The 12,807-nt window shown below is 38.7% G+C and overlaps 1 long non-coding RNA gene across 1 annotated transcript; it reads left to right on the top strand.

Moving 5' to 3' along the window:
• Positions 1–1,272: 1,272 nt before the first annotated feature.
• Positions 1,273–6,045, top strand: LOC141390796 (uncharacterized). The gene is made up of 4 exons (XR_012409473.1): positions 1,273–2,206; positions 4,512–4,686; positions 5,697–5,921; positions 5,987–6,045. It is a non-coding gene; the product is annotated as an uncharacterized lncRNA (long non-coding RNA).
• Positions 6,046–12,807: the final 6,762 nt, after the last annotated feature.

Here is a 12,807-nt window from a genome sequence, read left to right on the forward strand (position 1 = left end):
AGGTAACAGATAGCTACAAAATACAGATAACACTAAAATTAATACTAATAATAATAATAAATATAATAATGGGATTTTGAATAAATATAGATAGTTACTAAAATCAAATTTAAAATATACGTTTATAATTGTCGCTTTAAAAAAATCAAAATTTTCAAAAATTGGAGTTTAGTTGTTCAGCATTATGTCACACTTTATGTGACAGACTGTGTTTGCCTCTAATAAACTTTTCCGGCATCAAAATCTATTCATTTGCTGATTTAAAATCTCTATTGGTTTTTAGGGCCACAATTTCCATTCGCCCAATAATCACACTGGTGTTTTACGTTACGGTCAATTCGCCGGATGACCGTAGATTGTTGTCTTGGGAAAATATAAATGCAAATTTAGGTTGGTGCTGAACCTTGGAACGGTGGAGAGAATGATACCGTTGGTACTGTCCAATAGATGGCGACGGGACAGAGCTTTATTCAAATTATAGTTCCTACCTTGACGTAACGTGGCGTTATCATCCAATGTAGTTAGTATTGCTGTATTCCAACAGGTATCGCTGTTCACATTCAGTTCGATACTACTGTGCATCCAAATTCGGTTGTCCTAGCCACAGAATGTGAATATTTTATTATTTAAAAATTCACAGGATATTTTCACATTATTCCATTTACCTTATTGACGTGCACCGAGTATTATATTTTCTTAGATGCTAATTGTGTAACGACACTATCAAATGGCTCTCCACACTTCACCTATTTAAACAATTCTAATATTATTTCACCTTTTTAACTAATGTTTTGTCCAATTTATTAACTACCTTTGTTTTAATTGTCAATTTATTTACGCTTTGGAGTTGTTTTATAGGAAATTTAATTAAAAAAAATAAATTTTTATTGCAAAATACTTTAATTTCACACACTCAGAGGATTTCTGGTTCAGCACCAAAAGACAAACTAGATCTTTCTCTTATCCATTACTCTCTTTTATAACCTCTGTAGGGCGCAGAAGCAAACTTCCATTGGTAGACATTTTGTCGGGTACCATCTGTCTATCCTTCTTTAATATTAATTAATTTGTCCCTTTCTTAAAAACCTCTTCGCGAACCTTCGGGATTTCTCCCACCTTAACAGAGGACTCTGTTCCCACATTAACATTTAAGAGAAACATGCCACTGTGCCGATAATACTGTTCCCCACTAAACTACTGGGTTGGCAACACATTACTCTTGGGCTATTATCCACAAGTGAATGCAACCACTTGACACTTCATCAGCTGACATTTACTGGAGAGATTGGTTTGTATTGTATCGTTCCACATTAATTTTACATTTTTAATGAATATTTTTACTTTTTTCTCGTTTCAGGCATTTCTCTGGTACTGGTCTGCACAAGCCCACCCAAACTCTCAGTGGACCAATATACTATTCATTAGAAAAGCATATTCGTGCCCTGAGGGAGTAATGAACTTGTGCATTCCAATACACGAGGAACTGTTGACAAAGTCCTGGCTTAGCATACCCAGGCAAGAAGCAACAACACAATTTATATCAGTGGCAAAGCAAAACATATATTTGCATGTCTCCACACCAATGAGGCATGTAGATTAGCATATTTGCCACCTTATGAATGTGGCCACAAATAAAAAAAACAAACAACATAATCTGCCACCCCTTTAACAACTTGGCCACCACCAACCGACGAGCATGGCTAACTACCCGCGCAGATGTGTAGTTACCCGAAAGGAGTGCTCCCGAGTGGTTCAAGTTTTATCCCCCGATGCTCCAACATCAACAAATTGGGAGTTATATGTTTTTAGTGTGGTTTAGAGACTCCCACAAATGGCAAAAATGGTCTCCCCTTAAGGTACCCCCACGCAAAATTTTTTTTTGCAGTGGCGGACTTTGGTATGCCTAGGCCCCGCAACAAAACTCCAGCACTAACAAGGCACGCTGGAAGTGATGGTGTGCGGGGGTTCTACTTCGTAATGGGAACTGTGTGATTGGAAACCCAACGTGGGGAACTCTCACACCCTGAGACAAGCCGGGCATATATATTAGGGAAGTATGCCGACTATCTGCTGTTGGAAAAGAGTATTTACTTTGTGTTACTTATTTTTTTATAGGGGCACCGCCTTAAATATGTCTAAAATATTGGATTGTGGGGGCATGATCTAGTGCGAATAAAGGTCGGAATCATCATATTTAGGACTTGACGTAAGTGTCAACTTATTATCTGCTTATAATTATATACTCTGGGGATAGTAAGGGAAATCATAGTTAGGGATATAGTTGGGTAGGGATATAATAAAGTGTATAATCGTGGTAGGTATAATTACTATAGAAGTATAAAAAGGGGACATTTACTAACAGAAAGGAAGTGTATAATTCGTGTGGTGTATAATTGGGACATTTACGGACAGAAACTTTTGCAGGTTTTTGGATTATCACATATATTAACTACTATATTGCACTATAAACTTAGATACTATCGGGACAACACAAGACATATATGTTTAATCCTAATTGTATCACAGGTTTATATTGCACTTAGATTTTAATATCTTTTACGTGATAAATACCAATTGGGGTACCTTGCAGATTCTCGAGCTCGTACATATTATCCCCGATGGGCTTTACAATGCGACATTTCAAAAATTTCTTACAGAATTTCGAATTGATATTCTTTGAAAAGTCCGATTGTACCACATTTCTACGATATACCTCCTGTCCAGGACGGAACTTGACCACCCGAGACCTTTTATTGTACCTTTCGGAACTTTTCTCGTACGCCTTATGTAAATTTTCTCTTATTTGCTTTCTCAATAGCTCTAATTTTTCTGGTCTCTGCAATTCGGTTACCTCGTGGTCTGTCATAGACAAAAGTTTTCTGGCTAGATGATAATCCTGGCCACTGGTAAACATGTGACATCCAAATAACGCGAAAAACGGAGTAACACCAGTTGCAGAGTGCACAGAATTTCTTAGAGCGCATTCAATTTCAGTCAAGTAAAGGTCCCAGTCTCGCTGGTCTTCCTCCAAATATGTCCTTATGGCCGTAATTACCGATTGGTTGACCCGCTCGGAGGCATTTGATTGCGGGGAATATACTGCCGTTTTCAGTTGACCTTCACCGATCACGAAACCTAAATATTTTAATTCCCTAAAACAAAATTGGGACTTTTTTCTTCCAATAGTCAAATTGGCCTTCTTTAAACACATCGCCACTTCTTTAAGTAGTCGCAGGTGTTCTTGAAACTCACTGGATATTATTAATAAGTCATCTAGATATATAAAAACATTATCTTTTAACTGTTGGGGGATGACTTTATCCATTAGTCGACACAAGCGCTGCGCTGCGTTGCACAACCCGAAAGGCATTACCCTAAATTGGTATAATGGCCTTCCAGGAACTGTGAACGCAGTGCAGGCTTTGCTTTCTTCATCGAGCTCGATTTGCCAAAAGGCATATTTTAAATCGACGCTACTGATGAAGTGAGTTTCATCTATCCTACTTAGAATACCATCAATATTCTGAAGTGGATAGGCATCTTTGACTGTTAATTTATTTAATTTCCTAGCATCCAGGCAGAACCTGTTCTTTCCCGGTTTGCGAACTACCGTTGTCCTGTTGCTCCAAGGACTTTCACTTTCTTCTATCACTTGGAGTTGGAGCATATTGTCTATCTCCTCGTAGACAATAGCTTGTACCGCAGGGGACAACGGGTAGTGGCGATCCTTTACGGGTTCTGCGCCTTCAACTAATCTAATTGTATGTTTCTCTAAATTTGTTTTTCCCAATCCCTTTTCCTCAAAAGTATCAAAGTGGCGGATGGCATCGTCTAATTGTTGTTGTTGTTGGGGTGACAATTCATGCGGATTTAATTTATAAGCGCCATTATTCAACATGTCCTTTTGTATATTTTCTATGTCCAACTCATTGACTTCTAATTCTCGTGGCAGTAAACCAAAAAGCTTCCAGAAGTCGATGCCTAAATACAAATGTTGATCTAAATCTGGGCAGAGGTAGAAATCTAACCGTTTTATTAACTCTTTGTATTTAACATCTAGCGTAACTTTTCCGATAATTCGGTGATTCTGTCCAGACGCAGTCTTAACATTTGAATATATGGGTCTAAGGGTTACATTTAGTGGCTCCAAAATCTCTCTACATCCCTTCCCTAATATGCTGATAGAAGCGCCTGTATCTAAAAGGCCCTCCATTTTAAGGCCTTGTATTTCCACTTCAGTGAATATTCGGGGGTCATTAATATTGCTAAATTTTCTTAGAGATTCTACCACCAATTTATTTTCCCTCTTTTTGTTTTTAAATTTTTGTCGCACTTTTAGTATTTTCTGATAGTTTTTACTTAGTTCTTCACTATTTCCCATTATTCTCTTTCTAACTTCCTCATAGTTCTTCTCCCTTCTACGGGTAAATAGTGCCTCATTTCAGGTTTAAATTGTTGTTCTATCATGTTTGATTTTATATCTAATTGCCTACTTTTCTCTTTATCTGCAGGACTTTGGATGTTCCGAATTATCTTCAGGGGTTTTCTGATGGACGCGGCCCCCCTTGTTTGTCCGCGCCCCTGTTGCGGTTTTCCTGGCAAACGCTACATGTCGGACTCTTGGTTCCCGGATTTCCACATCTATAGCAGAACAGAGACCTGGTAGCTGCATCGCAGTTCCTAAAGGTATGCCCTGTCTTTTTACAGTTCCAGCAAACCGAATTTACACTGTATTGCCTTTCGATCTGAACAGCTGCGATTTCATCAGGCTCCTCCTCACGGGGCCTCTCATATTGATAATTGATTTCTTCTTCTATCTCATTCACGTGTCTCACGGGTCGAGTAGGGGGTACAAACGGTCTATTATCGCGCCTTAGAAAGTGCCTTTCCCCTTCGTTACATTCGATTTTCAGTTCTTCCACAGATGACACTGCAATTGGATATACTATCCGGCCTATATTTTCCCTAATATTCTTTTTCAAAATCTTAATCATCGCGATTTCTCTTATCGGTTGGACCAACCTAGCTCTTATTTGCCCCATTGCCTGAAAATAGTTATCTATTGGTTCATTGGGTTGTTGTTTTCTTTGGACCAACTCTGTGATTATTTCCATATTCGATTTCGATGACTGGTACTGGCTTAATAAGCTATGCTTTAAGTCTTCCCAGTTATGAAATTTATTAGTTTTTTGGAAAAGCCAGTACCAGGACTCGGCTCTACCTGAGAGAAGGAGTGGGAAATCCCTTATAATTTCAGGCCAGGGTATTCCATATTGCCATTGAAAGTACTCAAGACGATAGACGAATTCTTCAACTCCCAACCCTGACGGATTACCGTCAAACTGTAGTCCTAACTTATTAATTCTAATAGTGCTCCTGGGATCAAAACGAGCTGAGTTACTATTGTTAGTTGGGACATGTGGAACAATTTGGTCCCCACGAGAGTTATAGGGATTTTGTCCATTTGGCTCAGCACCAGTAGAGGCATTATTTACCGCTGACGTCTGTGGCACATCTTGGCCTTGTGGTGCAGCGTTGGTAGTTCGGGTAATAGGCTGTGATTCAGCCGAACGCCCTGCGGACATAGGTGGCCTCTCGGTTGACTCACTTGGTCTAGAAACTGTTTTAGCAACGTCTTGCAATACCTTAGTTATATTCATTAAGGATCTCTTCATATCTTCCATTTCTATTTTCAGATTATGGATCTTGTTTTCTAGTTGCTGATTACCACTAACTGACGAACCTACCGGAGTCTTTGTTTGTGGAGCGCCTGCCGATCTACTAGCTTGTGGAGTGCCTGATGGTTGCCCCTGCATAAAAGCTTGACCTGCTACGTTAGTAGCCGGAGAACTGGCATTGATGGTCTGGGATAAATCCCTTATCTGTGCCTGTGCGTTTGTATTACCTTCAGCCATTTCGGGGTTAGTATTATTTTTCTTCTTTTTGTTTTCTATAATAACCGAACTGTTAATATCAAAATTTTCAGGTCTTTCCCGCTTTAATTTACTAGTTGACCTAGTTTCCCTGCTCATGCCCAAGGATCACCCTGTCTTTATCCAGTATCGTTATGTTGAATCACTTAAAATGTCTCGGATTCCTGATGTGTATATATATATATATTTTTGTTAAATTGGGTTTCTCTTATATCTATTTTTCTAGTTATCTTTATAAATATCTATAGTCTTTCAAAGATGACTTCAGGACGAGGATGTGATGTGTGCGGTACATTAACGGCCTATCAAAAAGTTGCTATTGGTAGTGATGTGGAGGACGGATAACTAAAACAAACACAAAAAAAACGAATTGTCAGTGACAGGATATGGTATAGCTTAATATCCTTTCTGTTCAACCTTTAGATACAACGACCACCTAGTTATGTACTAGGGTGGATATCCATTCATTGAACATGGATCAACTACAATTCTTTCTAAACGAAATATTTTACATAATCAATCCAGAACATAATTTGCATCTACCTTGTGTATTGCCTTACACTGTAGGCCAAATCATATTCTGGGTGGTATTAGTCATCACTAGACACAAAAAAAACGAATTGTCAGTGACAGGATATGGTATAGCTTAATATCCTTTCTGTTCAACCTTTAGATACAACGACCACCTAGTTATGTACTAGGGTGGATATCCATTCATTGAACATGGATCAACTACAATTCTTTCTAAACGAAATATTTTACATAATCAATCCAGAACATAATTTGCATCTACCTTGTGTATTGCCTTACACTGTAGGCCAAATCATATTCTGGGTGGTATTAGTCATCACTAGACGTTCGCCCTAGTGTCCCAGAACATATCCTCCATACAACATTCTGGCACTAGTCCAGAATGGATATGGAGCAAACATTCGGTAGACTAAAACTTCCGTCAGAGATGTTGGGCTATTGAATATTTTCCTATTGGGCTATTATATAGTGTCTAGTTGACCTACACTATCCTTAAATTCATTTATTTTTGGGCGCCATATTGTTAGTGTCGTTACACAATTAGCATCTAAGAAAATATAATACTCGGTGCACGTCAATAAGGTAAATGGAATAATGTGAAAATATCCTGTGAATTTTTAAATAATAAAATATTCACATTCTGTGGCTAGGACAACCGAATTTGGATGCACAGTAGTATCGAACTGAATGTGAACAGCGATACCTGTTGGAATACAGCAATACTAACTACATTGGATGATAACGCCACGTTACGTCAAGGTAGGAACTATAATTTGAATAAAGCTCTGTCCCGTCGCCATCTATTGGACAGTACCAACGGTATCATTCTCTCCACCGTTCCAAGGTTCAGCACCAACCTAAATTTGCCTTTATATTTTCCCAAGACAACAATCTACGGTCATCCGGCGAATTGACCGTAACGTAAAACACCAGTGTGATTATTGGGCGAATGGAAATTGTGGCCCTAAAAACCAATAGAGATTTTAAATCAGCAAATGAATAGATTTTGATGCCGGAAAAGTTTATTAGAGGCAAACACAGTCTGTCACATAAAGTGTGACATAATGCTGAACAACTAAACTCCAATTTTTGAAAATTTTGATTTTTTTTAAAACGACAATTATAAACGTATATTTTAAATTTGATTTTAGTAACTATCTATATTTATTCAAAATCCCATTATTATATTTATTATTATTATTAGTATTAATTTTAGTGTTATCTGTATTTTGTAGCTATCTGTTACCTTCTGCAACGTTTTTTTTTTTTTTTTTGTTAGCTTTCTCCAAGTGACATAGTTTGCAGTTCAATTAGAATAATCCCCCTAAGAAATTTTCCAGACAAAACAGCTCTTTTTAGTGGATTTTAGGGTGGGTTGATGTTTTAATAATTGTTTTATGTTAGTACAGCGCTAATTTGCTGTCGACCTTGGGGAAAGTGAAGCTGAATATTTTGGCAGTCTAATTCGACAAAAAAAGAAGGAAACAAATAGGTGTCATTAAAATTGTGTTTGGTCTGAAGACCGTTCGTTTAACGTTTGTGTTTTTTTTGTTTTTGGCAAATAGCCGTTACAATTTAAAATTCCTAATAGGATTTCAAAAACAATCATTAATATGCTGTTTATATTAGAGCTTTTTGCAGGGTTAACCTTCTTTGAGAGGATTTGTTTGAAATATAAGCAATGGAATTGACATTTAAAACCCAGTCGGTTTGTTAAATCCGGTTATATATAAACGGGGTATAAGACATATTTTATGTAATTTTTCATTTTTATTTTATTATTTGTTTATTAGGTGCAACGTAACCATTTTTATATATTTATTAAGGAAAGCGTTTGTAATAGGATTAAATTGTTTTAGTGACCTAAGAATAAAAAAAAGATGACTTGATTATATACCTGTAAAGAAATGATGGTGTGTTAGATATTATTTGGATGACTGTGTGACGAGGTAAGTGATGTGATGTGGGCGGTGTGTGGGGTCACTAGGTGTCAAGAAAAGGAAAGAGTGACCTTTGGTTGGGTGGGCAGTTTATGGGCCAGCAGGTTGTGGGGGTGGAATTGGTAGTGATGTGTTTTGCATTATAGTATGTGTACAATAGTGCATTGTTTTTATCGTTGCGTGTTGGGTATCGGGACATAAGGGTTGGGACCACACCCAAGAGAAGCGGATGAGCTAGATGGTGGCCATTGGACTAGTCCCCTAAGTGCACCACGTAACAACAGAGAGGGTGGTTTATTTGGCGATGGTGGAAAAAACTGTCAGAGAAGTAGTTACGCTTATGGGTCGCGCCGTCCCAGCCACTTCAGATTTTTGATGATGTTGTTTATGATTGTTGGTTCCATGTTTGAGTAGAAGATTAAGCTTGGAGGAAAGCGTATTCCTGTTAATCTATACCGCTTTCGAGTTAACATCGGGCAACGACATAAAATATGCTCGATCGTCTCCGTTTCCTCCTCATCTTCACAGAGCCTGCAATAATCCACGCCATCATCCTGCCATTTGCCGATAAAAGCTCGGATGTTGCAATGGCCGGTAATGACTCCCGTCAATACCCTGATTTCTGACTTACTCAAACTTAAAAGCGAAGTTGTTCTCTTTGTTGAAAGATTTGGCCAAATGGCCCTTGACACGTTGCACCTTGGTTCATTATGCCATAGTCCCTTGGCCTGTTCTTCAAAGAACGTCTCCACCTTCCGAAAAACGTGACATATGGGTGGTTTAATAGAAACAGTGATAGCTTGACTTGTTGATTGAGATCCGTGTCTCGCCAATTCATCTGCCTTCTCGTTTCCCACAATGTCACAGTGTCCCGGTACCCAGCAGAGTCGGACAGCGTTAGTTAGGTTCGCCAAGGCAGTTCTACACTCAAGAACGGCCTCAGACTTGATATTGGGGGATTTGATGGCTTTAAGAGCCGGCTGATTATCAACGAAGATAGTCACCGGTTCAAAGATTTCAGCATCCAGACTTTTTATCAACTCTGCGGCCATTTTGATCGCGAAGATTTCTGCTTGGAAAACGCTACAGTCGCTGTTCAACCTATAAGAGTACTCGAGGCAAAGCTTTTCGCAGTAGACACCAGCTCCGGTACCTTCTTCCATCTTGGAACCGTCTGTATAGAAAGCCAGACCGTCCAGAGGTGGGTTACTACGGATCCAGTCATCTCTACTAGGGATAACGACCTTAAAATCATCAAATCTATGGATTGGTGATAAGTAGTCGCTGAACTTCCCCTGCTGATTTAAGCCAAGGTTTGGCCCTAGCTCTCGAAGAATGCGTGCATGACCATAGGTGCTGTCACGCCAACGATTCAATTCATGTAGCCTTAGAGCACTACGTGCTGCCTGACCTTTGATGCTAATTCTCGTGGGCAAGAGGTTTAGCATCGCGTTCAGAGCTGCTTGTGGTGTACTTCTAAAAGCTCCAGTTATCAGGATCGAGGCTGCCCTTTGCACCTTGTCTATGCTGCCCGAGTTCGATTTATGTCGAAGCGCATGCCACCAGACAAGACATCCATAGGATAGGATGGGTCTCACCACAGTATTATACAACCAGTGTATAATAGCTGGATTTAGACCCCAACTTTTCCCAATCGAATTCTTACATGAATAGAGTGCGATCATACCTCTCTTCGTCCGTTCCTCGACGTTCCTTTTCCATCTCAGTTGAGAATCCAGGATTGTACCTAGGTATTTGGCCTCAGGAGATAGATGCAACTGCACTCCATCCAATGTTGGTGGTATGAAGTCGCCAAGCTTACGCTTTCTGGTGAACAATACCAGTTCTGTTTTCGTTGGATTTACACCAAGGCCATTTGTGGTGGCCCAACGAGACAGCTTTGATAAGGCTCCTTGCATAAGCTCCGAAATAGTGGACAAGAATTTGCCAGTTATTAGTAAAACTACATCATCCGCGTATGCGACAACCTTGATGCCCTGATTGTAGAATTCCGCCAAAATATTGTTTATCACAAGTAGCCACAGCAGCGGTGAGAGTACACCTCCCTGGGGAGTACCTCTAGTTACTGTCTTCCTTGTTGTCAACTCCCCAATACTGGCATTTATGATCCTGCTCTCCAGCATTCTCTTTATCCAGCAGATCAGGGTTTCCGGGGTGTTGACCGATCTAAGCGAGAGATGAATGGATTCAAGTTTTACGTTGTTAAAGGCTCCTTCTATATCCAGGAAAGCCGCCAAGGTAAAGTTTGAGTTCTCCATATTTCTCTCAATGAAACCCACGAAGTAGAGGGGTAATGCCGGTTCTAGATCAGTAATTTGATACCTTTTTACCTCCTGTCTGTGTGTGTGTGTGTGAGAGAGAGAGAGTGTGTGTGTGAGAGAGAGATTGAGAGAGAGGGAGAGAGAGAGAGAGTGTGTGTGTGTGTGTGTGTGTGAGAGAGAGAGAGTATTTGGAGAGCGAGGGTTAAATTTAACTGCACAGTGGGTCAAAACAACAAAAAATTACAAGAAATATGATAGACTAAGCCACCTATATGAACGGACGAGGGGGAGAGAGCTCGAGAATTTGAGAGAGACCCACATTTTTTCGATAATATAATCAAGAATACATACATACATATGTAAGCGTTTAAATATAAGCGAGGCAAAATATGAAACAAAGTTGCAAATTTTACCTCCTGTATGTGTGAAGCAAAATATGAAACAATGTTGCATATTTTACCTCCTGTATGTGTGAAGCAAAATATGAAACAAAGTTGCAAATTTTACCTCCTGTATGTGTGAAGCAAAATATGAAACAATGTTGCATATTTTACCTCCTGTATATGTGTGGGAGGGAGCCAGACCTTGATTTCAGGAGAGAAACACATTTAACCTGTATATGTGTGGGAGGGAGCCAGACCTTGATTTCAGGAGAGAAACACATTTATCCTGTATATGTGTGGGAGGGAGCCAGACCGAGAAGTTGAGAGAGAACCACATTTGATCGATAATGTAAACAAAATACATTTATTTTAATATATGTCTGTCCGTAAGCATGTCGAATCATGATCATAATCAAAGAGGATTTTTCCGTCCGTCCGCCAGTCTCTCTGTGAGCATGTTCATTCATGTTCATAACTTAACATCTGTATGCATAATTAATTTCACAATATTGTGAAATTATTGATGGTGGTCAGTTGACAAATTTCGTATAAAAAGCAAATAATCTAAAATAAGATTCAATGTATACCCAATTATAATTCGTCTTTTGAATTTCCTAACGCTATGAGTTGAGATGAATGTCAGAGTTTCTCATATTGCAACAAAAACCCAAGAGTAAACATTAAGTGGCCATGAAATGATTCGTACAAATTCTGTCTATTGTTTTACTCCATGTTAGCGTACTGGTGATCGATACATTGACCAAAAATTTGATTTTTTGTCAACGAGCATTTAGGCAATTTGTTTACATTTAATATAAACAAATCGTTAATAGAAGAAGAGAAAGAATATTTCTTTGTTCATATGAGATCTTGCCCTTTGTTGTTATTACACAGCTTGAGTATAATATGCATGTGGCGTTAGTGTTGACCATACTATGGTGGGAGAGGGGGATTCAAATGTGAGGTGGGGTATGGTTGAGGAGCATCTTGATGCTGGAATACATTCAATACTTTGATTCTTCTAAATACTTGTATATTGAAGGGATTTGATGAGTACGCCACCAGTACTTAATACGTCACAGATTTTTAACGGAGATTAAATGCACTGCACAGTGGGTCAAAACAACAAAAATAATATCCAAAATGTTAGGCTGAACCAAATTTAGAGTAAGTCTAAATGAAATCATATGTATGAGTGAGAGTATGGTATTATTGTCATCAAAAAACACACATACATATAAGCGTTTAAATATAGGCAAGACAAAATATGAAACAAAGTTGGATTTTTTATCTCCAGTATGTGTGGGAAGCAAAATATGAAACAATGTTGCATATTTAGCCTCCTATATATGTGAGAGAGGGAGCGATAGACAGAGAATTGGGAAAGTCAATGTATATGTAAGCGTTTAAATATAAGCGAGGCAAAATATGAAACAATGTTGCATATTTTACCTCTTGTATGTGTGAAGCAAAATATGAAACAATGTTGCATATTTTTACCTCCCGTATATGTGAAAGAGGGAGATGAAATAGATAGAGAATTGGGAAAAACCCCCAACATTTTGCAATATAATCAAAGAAAAAAAAACCAAGTCAAAGCGTTTAAGGCTTGGGAATTTCGTACTCGTAACTTAATTTAATTTGAGTTTAAATAAATAGGAATGAGAGAGTCTCAGTTATTGTATGACTTCAACCAGGAGTAAATATCAATGGTCACCATTTGTTATGCTCTCTATAC

This window comes from Musca autumnalis, unplaced genomic scaffold, assembly GCF_047663935.1.
Source record: "Musca autumnalis isolate F117 unplaced genomic scaffold, ASM4766393v1 scaffold_1, whole genome shotgun sequence".
In the NCBI taxonomy this organism is placed as follows: domain Eukaryota; kingdom Metazoa; phylum Arthropoda; class Insecta; order Diptera; family Muscidae; genus Musca; species Musca autumnalis.